This window comes from Humulus lupulus, chromosome 8 (assembly GCF_963169125.1).
Source record: "Humulus lupulus chromosome 8, drHumLupu1.1, whole genome shotgun sequence".
NCBI lineage: Eukaryota > Viridiplantae > Streptophyta > Magnoliopsida > Rosales > Cannabaceae > Humulus > Humulus lupulus.
The window spans coordinates 21,392,517-21,403,274 of NC_084800.1; positions in this window are offsets into that span (position 1 = coordinate 21,392,517).

Sequence of the window (10,758 nt, forward strand, 5' to 3'; positions counted from 1 at the left end):
GGGCAACGACCTGCGAGCCATGTTCCCTGGAGGGAAACCTTCTTCTGGGGCCTCTAGGCCCATGGTGAAAAAACTCTAGCTGGCAAAGAAGGCCATTGGGAGCACCTCTAAGTCTCCTGCGAAGGGGAAAAACCAGGCTCCGGCAGCTCCGGAGAAACTGCCTCCGCCCCTTCCTGTTATGAAGATGCCCCCTCCTCCTCCACGAGTTCCCGACTCAGCTCGGGACACGGAGGTGCCCCCCGAGACCCTGGCGACCACAACCCCCGAGGTGCGCATCCCAGTGAATCCATGGGCTCTAGAGAAGATCCCCGACGTCTTTCAGGGAACGGTCAATGAGACGGTGAGCTACACCGTGGACCATTACTACAACGCCGCCGAGAGGGACCTGCGGGCGATCGAGACGAGGAGCTCGGAGAACGTGATGGAGTCTTCATTGGGGATGGCTCTCACGGTAAGTTGGCCTTGCCATCTGTATCTCATGCTCATTATGCACTACATGTTTGTTTTCATTTTTCTCTAAGGCAATTGCCTCATCATCTTTTTGTCTTGCAAATCATCAACAGAGGGTTGAATGAGATCGTTAGCGTAAATCATCTCCTGCTACTTTTATGTTTGACTTCTTTTCCTTACTTTATCTCATTCTTTGTCTTCAGGGGCCGCTTTCTTTAACTGCTGGCTGGGGTCGTGCTGGGGCGTTGGTTTCTCGGGGAAAGAACTTCGACTCCAGGCTTGCCCAGGCTAAGCAAGCACTTGAGGCTGAGAACAACAAGCTGCTCGAGGAGAACAAGGAGTTGTCCAAGCTGAATGAACAACTGTGCGAGGACCAAGCTACCCTCACCAAGGAGCTTCAGGACGCTCAAGATGCCTTGAAGAAAGCCAACGAGGAACGGGGGAAATGGAGGGAAAGTTCTGTACTTGTCACCCAAGAGTGTAAGCAGCTTGGACTTGATCTGACCGCCAGCAGGGATGAGATGAAGAAGCTCGAAGAGCGGGTGCAGGAGCTCGAGGGGAGATTACAGGAGCTCGAGGAGGAAGGGGTCAAAAATTTGAAGAAGTACAGGGAAGCCACTCACCTCTGCTTCTACAATTTCTGGATGTACAACCGGGAGGCCAACTACGACTACCTGTCAGAGCGGTTGAAGAGGACTCTGATGGCGCAGTGCGCCATCTGGTTGGAGGCAGAGGAGAAGGCTAAGGCTAAGGCTCTTGCTGCTGATGCTGAAGCTGGTCCCCCGACCGATCAAAGCGCTCCTCCTAATCCTGAAGACCCTCCTGCTCAGTAAAAAATTTTCTTTTGTTTTTATGGCCCACGGGTCTGCTTGCAACTTTTTACTTATAACTGAACAATTACATCCGAGCAATACTGCTCGCGGTGCAAAAGCTTTTTACTTTTAATTGTGTTATTTGCATGCTGGGGTTGGAGGCATGGTTTGAATATTGGGAGAGTAGGGATTATGAGTAATATACAAATGCCATGGGCATGTTTGCAGCACTGCAAGTGGTTTATGATTTGCGGTGTGGTAAGATTTATCTCGTGGGGAAAAGCCCTTGATATGCTTATTGTGATTAATGGATCAAGTTATTGGCTGCAGATTGAAGCAGCAGGTTTATACTCAAGGCGGATTATGAGGCCTGGTGATAGTTATACAGGGGCTGGGAGTTACAGCCAGGGTATCAGTTCTTCGTCTGCATCTTTGAATGTTCAGCAGACGCTTACAGATTTACAATTAAGATTGCAAAGGCAGGAGGAAGAGATCAGGTATTTGAAGCAACAGCGGAGTCTGTTGGGGAGTACCCCTTCCTTTTCTATGCCAGGGGTGGCATCAGTTTCAGCTCAGCCTAGGGTTGAGAACAGATGGGAATTTCTCTGTGGAAGATTCCTGAGGTTTTATCCTCCAATCTTTGAGGGAGGTCTAGATCCATTCAGAGCTGAGCAATGGATGGGCATGATCAACTCTATTTTTGATAGTATGGGACTGGTGGGTCACGATAGAGTGATCTGTGCTGCATGTGTACTGCGGGATGATGCCCGGACATTGTGGGAGGTAGTATCCCAGACACGAGACACAGCTGTGATGGACTGGAAAGAATTTAGGCAGCTGTTTAATGAGAAGTATTACTGTGATGTAGCTAAGACTGCCAAGATGAATGAGTTTCTGAATCTTGTTCAGGGCAACGCATCAGTGACCGGGTATGTTACTAAATTTGATGAGTTGGCCAAGTTTGCCCTAGACATGGTACCCACAGATATAGCTCGAAAGGAAAGGTTTATTCAGGGGTTGAATCCTGGTATAGTTCAGGGCATTAGAGTTGCCCCAGTGCATGAAGTCTCTACCTATGCTCAGGTGGTAGAGAAGGCTTTTGCTGTTGAGGGTTTAATAGTTGGGCAGCAGAGTACTGGAGAGCATGGAGCTTAGATAGTGGGGTCTCCACTTATCGGGACAAGTAACGAGGAAAGCTGGAAGACTCGTCCAAAGTGCACTCGGTGCAAGAGGCATCATATGGGAGAATGCCGAGCAAAGGCATGTTTCTTATGTAGAATGGTTGGGCATCTTAAGAAGGATTGTCCAAGTCTAAGAGAGCTTAAGCAAAAAAAAAAAAGGGATAGACAGCTCGATTCCAACTCGAGTGTTTATTCCAGGGCAATCAGAGTCTGAGACCGAGACTAGCTCCTCGGGGATGACAGGTCAGTTTTCTGGTTCTGAGATGTGGATTATGTTGTTTGGCTTTGGCGTCATGTTATTCTTTTGTTGGTATGTATACAGAGAAGGGTATATTGATGGTATATTTAGATCACATGGTTATGTTGAGATGGGAAAAAAGTAAGATGGTATTGGCAACTCAAGAGATAAGTTGGGTTATGGAAAGGACTTATCGTTGGTTTCATGAGTTAGTTATGACTGACTATGGTTGATCCAGGGTTTGGATTGGTTTAGTAACTAGAGAGTGGTCTTGAATGGCAAGGAAAGTGTAGTAATTCTTGAGCTTGTGGGCGGAAATTCTGGTGACAATTGGCATTGTGCCTGGATTTGATATGTTTATAATACCGGATGTGAGGGCTGGAGTTTGTGCAGGGAGATGCGTGGAACTCTTAGCCCGTGTGGTGAATACCACTTAGATTGTGTTAGTGAGATCAGGACAGACTGGATTAGTCTGTGGGTTTTTAAATGTGTTTTCCAGGTGGTCTGTCAGGCCTTCTTTTTATTAAAAGAAGATTGGAATGGTGATTGGTTTAGTACCAGAGATGGAATCAGATGTAAACACTACTTCAAATGGCTCATTGGGGTTATAAGAATTAAAGAGTTAGTTGCTGAGTAAGATGGAATCTTTTAAGGTGGATCTTGGATCTGGTTAAGACCAATTAAAGATCAGAGTGAGAAAATTATGTAAAGGATTGAGCTGATATTAGATTAGAGCACTGTGAGTGCTGAGTATATCTTGAGAATTGGGTTGATGCTTAGTGTTGTGAATCAGATTAATAGTGCATTCAAGGGTAGACTTGGATGGGATTTATGATCGTCTTGGACGATGGAATAGTGGTGTTTTCTCTGCGGAGAATTGCTAAAAGTGAAGAGTGCCTTGGGGACAGGAGTGTCCATGGATAGCAAAGATATTTCAGGTGCCTTGGGAAGAAAGTGCTGGGTCTTTTATAGACCAGGAACAGTTTGGGGATTGTTATGACATCCTAATGGTGGAGGAAAGTGATTGCCTATGCAACATGTTGATTAAAGAATTTGTCCAGAACTGGAGTAGAGTTTGTGGCGGGCCAAGTGGCCAATTTACTATTTGAGATTATTATCTCAAGAAAGATAAAAGGAAAGATGGTTAAGTGAGCCACAGACGGGCAAGGTTGAATGGAAAGCTTTAGCTGGATTAGCTAAAGGTTGTATAGTGACAGACATGAGCTTATGGTAGTATAGAAATCGGACTTGGGATCCGATGGACATCAAGATTAACTGAGAGATTCTGGATGAATCTCATGTTATTCTTTTGTTCGTTTCATTCAAGCATTGTGAAAGGGTAACATAGTATGGAAATTTTATAGTGATGGCCTGAGATGAAGGGACATATATTAAGGCATGTGTAAAGCTCTTACTTGTTAACAGATTGAGACAAAATATCAGGAAACAGCAAGGCCATTATACCCTTTGGGTATTTTATAGTGGGAATAAGTGAGCATCGCGATGAGTTTCGCGGTGGGATTCCCAGGTTGATGGATCGGTATAAAATGGGTATTAAGTCATTGTGGACTGGTAGTCCAAGTGAGTTTATTATATCAGCAAGGATAGGTGAATAGTACAGCTGATCAATGTTTGAGTCTCCTTGTGAGAAGGATAGAGAGCCTTCGTGAACTCAAGGTCTATCTTATTAGATAAAGACGTTATTGTGACTTCCAAGTTTTGGAAGGGTTGGAAGGCGATGAGTATAAATGGAACTCAGTTTAGCTTATCACTCTCAGACTGGTGGTAAATCAGAGAGAGAGGGTTATCCAATTATTATTGGAGGAACATCTTATAATATGAGTGAGGAAATGTATACATATCTGAATCCTGAGGTGGTTCAGGGAAGTTATGAGATTGCTGGAGCTTGAATTTTGGTTGCTCATTTCTCAGAATAGATGGAAAAGAGTTATTGAATTGAAAGGTAGGAATATGGAATTCCAGGTGGGAGAATGTATCTTCTCTAAAGCATCACCATGGGAAAAGAGGTGAGGAATTAAGATAAGTTCAGTCCTAGTTTGTTTCAGCAGTTGGATCCTGGTTGGGTCAGAGTAGGGTGACTCCGAATCAGTTTTACTTTTGGCATTGGCAGTTGTATACAGTGAGTTATGTGCTTCTATGCAGTGAGCATGGGCCGAAGGAACTTATGAATTGAGTTATGAGAATCTGAAGGTTAGGTTAAGTATTCTGGTAAGGAATAGCCAGTTCAGGTTGTGACATAAGTAATGAGGTTCTGTTGAACAAAATGTACCTTGGGTTAAGGCAAGGCTATTAAAATAGTGGGGTCAAGGAAATGACCTAAGGAATTTACGACAAGTGAGTGGAATTATGGTTCCGAGTTGTTGAGTAAATTTCGAGGACGAAATTTCTGTAAGGAGGGGATAGTTGTAATGCCCCAAATTTCCTAATAAGGTTTAGGACCTTGATTAGGAGGCCGGGAGGGCCATAATTGATCTATTATAGTATTTAATGATTATATGCATATTTACGTGAATTATATTATTATATGATGGTGAATGCATGCATGTGGGAGAATTTATTATTGTGAGGGTATTTTGGTAATTTGGCCACTGTGGGCGTAATTGTATATTCTGGGTGCATGATTGTGATTAGTTAATATAGCCACATTATAAGGTTGATTGGTTCGAGCTATTCGACATGAGACGATCATAAGATGTAAGTGTTCGGTTTAGTCATAACGGGTTTAAGCTCGGGGCTCGGGGTGAGTCTCGGGGTGAGTTTAATGATTAGAGCATTACCGGGAATTAAAGGATAATGAGATATGAGTTATTGACGTTTGAGAATATTGAGAATAGCGAGAATTGGAGAGCGTTAATTATGATTAACGGTATAGGTTGTAAAGGACGATTTTACCCTTGGGAGTGCTTAGAAGCCTTTAAATGACCTAGGGGCATTTAGGTCATTTGGCTTGGATATACATGAGGTTTAGTAGGCTGTAGAAGGAAGAATCAAAAACAGAGCCATCCTCATCCTCTCTTCCTCTCTCTCCCGTACAAACTCTCCTCCATCTCTCTCTTCCAAGTTTTGAGAGCCACCTTGGGGTTTTGAGCTAGGAAATCAAAGGTGGCAGCTAGGGGATTTGTTTCAACCATTGAAGGGGATTCAAAACCGTGTTAGAGGTGAGTTTTAGTCATTAAATTCAGGTGATACTCTGTTTTCTTCTTTGGTTTTTCAGCTTTGATTTCTTGTTGGAAGTTTGGATTTAAAGGGGTTTTGATGGGTGATACGATTGGGTTTTGATGAGGGGAGGTTATGGGTGATGTCTAGGGGTTTGAATGAGTGTTTGGGAGAGGTTTTGGGCTAATTTTAGGGGTTGGTTCTAAGGGAAAACGCAGGGGCAAATTCTGAGTTCGCGTGCTGGTTTTTGCCTGGTCTGGGCTGAGCGCCGCGGCGCAGCTGTGGTGCGCCGCGGCCCTTGGCATCTGGCAGGGGGAGTCCCTCTCTGTTTGAGGGCACGTCGCGGCCCTTAAGGCCAATTTTTCCAAAACATGTTTTTAGCTTGGGGATTCAAGCCATAGGCCTCGGGGTCGAACCTAGTACCCGGTTAAGTGGGGATTGATGTCCCGGAGGCTAGATATTGATTTGGGAACTTATGTTGATCATTTTTATTGATGATACCTTATATTTGGTTATGACTAGGTGACCGCTAAAGGACTAAAAGTTGATCGTTCTCATGGGTCGTTCTTTTAATCGTTCTAGCTCGACATTGAGGTAAGAAAACTGCACCCTGTGTAAACGTGACATGCGTGGCTATTATGATGCATGTTGGTTGATTACTGAGTATGACATGCGTGGTTATCATTGATGCATGTCGGTTGATTATTATGTGTGACATGCATGGCTATTCTTGATGCATGTTGGTTGACTATTAAACGTGACATGCATGGCTGTTATTGGTGCATGTTGGATGGTTGAATATATTGCATATGATGCATAAGAAACATGTGAATAGGACATGCTTTGTATACTGGATGTGATATCGTTCAGAGCTTGAGCCTCTGTGTTAATGCATAGTCCTAATTGTACTGGTATCTGTTAGTAAGCATGCTAAATACCTTGTTTATGGACATTGGACATGTGATATATGTTCGGTGGCATGGCTTACCTGTGTATGGCGCTGACTTATTAGTCAGAATCGACAATGGTGTCAGAACCGTCTGTGAAGCTGTGACTTATTAGTTGAGTTTACCACGGGCTGAGCACTGGTCGTGTTTTACCGACCCAAGGGTCAGAAATGGCAGTGCGTTGTGAGCGCCGGGCCGATTAAAGATTGGATCTAATCAAGGTCGGCATTGAATGACTCATATGGGGTATTGATGCTAGACTGACCGGAAGGTCAATGAGAACTATAAGCGCTTGCCTGGTCTACGACCAGATGACTATAGCCAAGGTATATGACCCCGGTGACCGTTTGTCACATGGCTAAGGGACGTTGTCCATAGTTTCGACTCTAGAGTCGTGAGGAAGGTTATGTTGGTGACTAATCACCTTGCACCTGTCCTAATAAAACTTAAGAAAGAATCACTTATCAGTTAAGCCCTGGTGATTCTATCGTCACATGGCTAGAAGGAGTGATGCTCATTATTGTGACTTTTGGCTATTGTCACCTATTTGCTTGGACTGATAGTCCCGAATGGTTATTATAATCGTTGTTGATATTATATCATGTTGCCTGATGATATTACGTCATGTTATCTGTTGATATTATATCATGTTGGATTGTGTTTTCTTGCTGGGCTTCGGCTCACGGGTGCTACGTGGTGCAGGTAAAGGCAAGAGGAAGCTGGACCATCCTTGAGTTGGAGAGCTTAGGTGATGACGTGTACATATGCAGCTGCTCGTCCGCCACGACCGAGGTTTAAAGTGGAACTAGGGTTGAACCCTGTTTTGCCGCTTAGAACGGCCTGTTGTAAATATTTTCTGTAATAAACTCTGAAATTTTATTTTCGGGATCCCAATGTATATATTAAACGTTTTAGTGAAACGTTACATCTTAACCAAAATGTTTAATCCCTAAACCGCTAATCCTACTTAGTTACACGTTTTGGCCAAATGACTCGATTAGCGAGTTTAGCACTGTTTACAAGGCACATCGTAACGGTCCCTGGAGTTGGGGCGTTACAGGGTGTGGCCCGTCAATGTTCGATGAGAAGTTCTATACGACCAGAGGACTTCAGGCAGCTGTTCTGGCCATGCTCCTTTAGCGTCTTTAAGTCTTTTCTTCAGGGTGTCCTTAAGCGTCTTATTCACTGCTTCGACCTGCCTGTTTGCTTGTGGATGCGCGACTGAAGAAAAGCTTTTGATAATCCCGTGCCTTTCGTAGAAGTCGGTGAATAAGTCACTGTCAAATTGGGTTCCGTTGTCTGAGACAATCTTTCGATGCAAACCATATCGTCAAACAATGTTCTTGATGACAAAGTCAAGAACTTTCTTGGTTGTTATGGTAGCGAGTGGTTCAGCTTCGGCCCATTTGATGAAGTAGTCGACTGCTACAACTGCATACTTCACTCCGCCTTTTCTCGTTGGCAGGGATCCAATCAAGTCTATACCCCATACTGCAAAAGGCCAAGGACTCTGCATCTGTTTTAACTTGTTTGGAGCTGCGTGTGGGATTTTGGAAAATGTCTGACACTTATCGCACTTTCCCACAAACTCCATTGAATCTTCGTTCATAGTCGCCCAGAAATAGCCCTGCCTTAGAATCTTTTTCGCCAAACTTTGGCCCCCAGCGTAATCCCCGCAGAAGCCTTCATGCACTTCCTTCATCAGTTCCTTAGCTTTCTCTGGTGTAATACATCTGAGCAGTGGCATGGAGTACCCCCTTCAGTATAGAATACCATCGACCAGTATATACCTAGCAGCCTGCCTTTGAAGAGTTCTGGCCTTGTTCCTATCTGCTGGTAGTACACCATTTGTAAGATACTCTAAGTAAGGCGCCATCCATGTGTCTTCCATCCGGATTTCCATGCTGCTTTCATTTGCTCGTATGCTCGGCTCGCTCAATCTTTCTACTCGCACAATGTTCAAAGTGTCAGCATCTTTCGCGCTCGTGAGTTTGGCTAAGGCATCTGTGTTTGAATTCTGATCCCGAGGTATCTGCTGGAGGGTATACTTCTTGAACTGGGCCAACAGATCTTTTGTTTTGTTCAAGTAGGCCACCATCTTTAGTCCTCGTGCTTGATATTCCCCTAGAACTTGATTCACTACCAGCTGTGAATCACTGTAAATATTCAGCACCTTTATACTCATGTCTTTTTCCATTCTTAATCCAGCGAGAAGTGCTTCGTATTCAGCTTCATTATTTGACGCGGTGAAGTCGAACCTAATGGCGTAGTGAAATCGATGCCCTTCTGGCGTTATCAAGATCACCCCTACTCCCGCGTGAGATTTGTTGGACGATCCATCTGTGAATACCTTCCACGAAGGAGCTTCATCTTGAGGCTCAGGCGTACTAGGCTTATCGCACTGCTCGTTGTTTGGGAGTTCGGTGAACTCTGCAATAAGATCGGCCAAGACTTGTCCCTTTACTGCTGCTCGCGGTGAATATGTAATATCGAACTGCCCAAGTTCGACTTCCCATTTTAATAAACGCCTAGCCGCTTCTGGTTTTTGGAGGAGTTGCCAAAGGGGCTGGTCAGTTAAGACTGTAATGGGATGGCCTTGGAAGTAAGGACATAACTTCCTAGAGGCCAAGATTAAACAATACGCCAACCTCTCGATGGGAGGATACCTCAGTTCTGCTCCGATTAGCCTCTTGCTTACATAGTAAACCGCTTTTTGTACGCCTTCTTCCTTTCATACTAGTACCGCACTAGCAGCAACTTCAGTGATCGCCAGGTAAATGAACAAAGTTTCTCCTTCGACAGCCTTTGATAAAACAGGAGGCTGTGCCATATGGGCTTTTAAGGCCTGAAAAGCTTGCTCGTAGTCTCCTGTCCATTCAAACTTCTTGTTGCCCCTAAGTAAATTGAAGAAAGGGACGCATTTATCCATTGACTTGGAAATAAATCTACTTAGGGCTGCAATTCTTCCAGTTAAACTTTGTACATCCTTGATCTTCTCTGGTGATTTCATGTCGATCAGGGCTTTTATCTTGTCGGGGTTGGCCTCGATTCCTCTTGAATTAACAATAAACCCCAAAAATTTCCCTGATCCAACTCCGAAGGAACATTTGAGAGGATTCAGTTTCATCTGGTATTTGTTCAATACGTCGAAACGCTCTCGTAAATCCTTCACATGTCCTTATGCTTTTTTTGACTTTACCAACATGTCGTCCACGTATACCTCCATGTTTACCCCGATTAATTCTTTAAACATGTGGTTAACCAATCGCTGGTAAGTCGCACCTGCATTTTTCAGTCCAAAGGGCATTACTTTATAACAGTATAATCCCGTATCGGTCCGAAAGCTGGTGTGATCCTCGTCAGGGGGATGCATGCTGATCTGATTGTAGCCTGAGTATGCATCCACGAAGGAGAGGATCTCATGTCCTGTAGTAGCATCGACCAACTGGTCGATCCTTGGGAGTGGGAAGCAATCCTTCGAGCAGGCTTTATTGAGGTCTGTAAAATCCACACAGGTTCGCCATTTGCCATTAGGCTTGGGAACCAGTACTGGATTAGAGACCCACGATGGATAAAACGCCACCCTGATGAACATATTCTCCTTTAATCTTTCAACTTCTTTTTTTAAGGCTCTCGACCGATCCTTATCGAGCAGCCTTCTCTTCTGTTGCACGGGTGGAAAACTCTTGTCTATGTTCAGGACATGGCTGATAACTGCAGGATCTATCCCAGCCATGTCTTTGTGTAACCAGGCAAAGACTTCCTGGTTTTTTCGCAAAAACTCCACCAGTACATGCTTCGTGGTTGGCTCTAAATTTTTCCCGACCTTCACGACTTTGGTCGTTTCTTGTCAAGTTGGAACTCTTCTAGGTCCTCGACGGGTCCAACATTTTCTTCAAAATCCACAAAGCGAGGATCTAAATCTCTATCCTCACTTTGGGCAACACCTTATT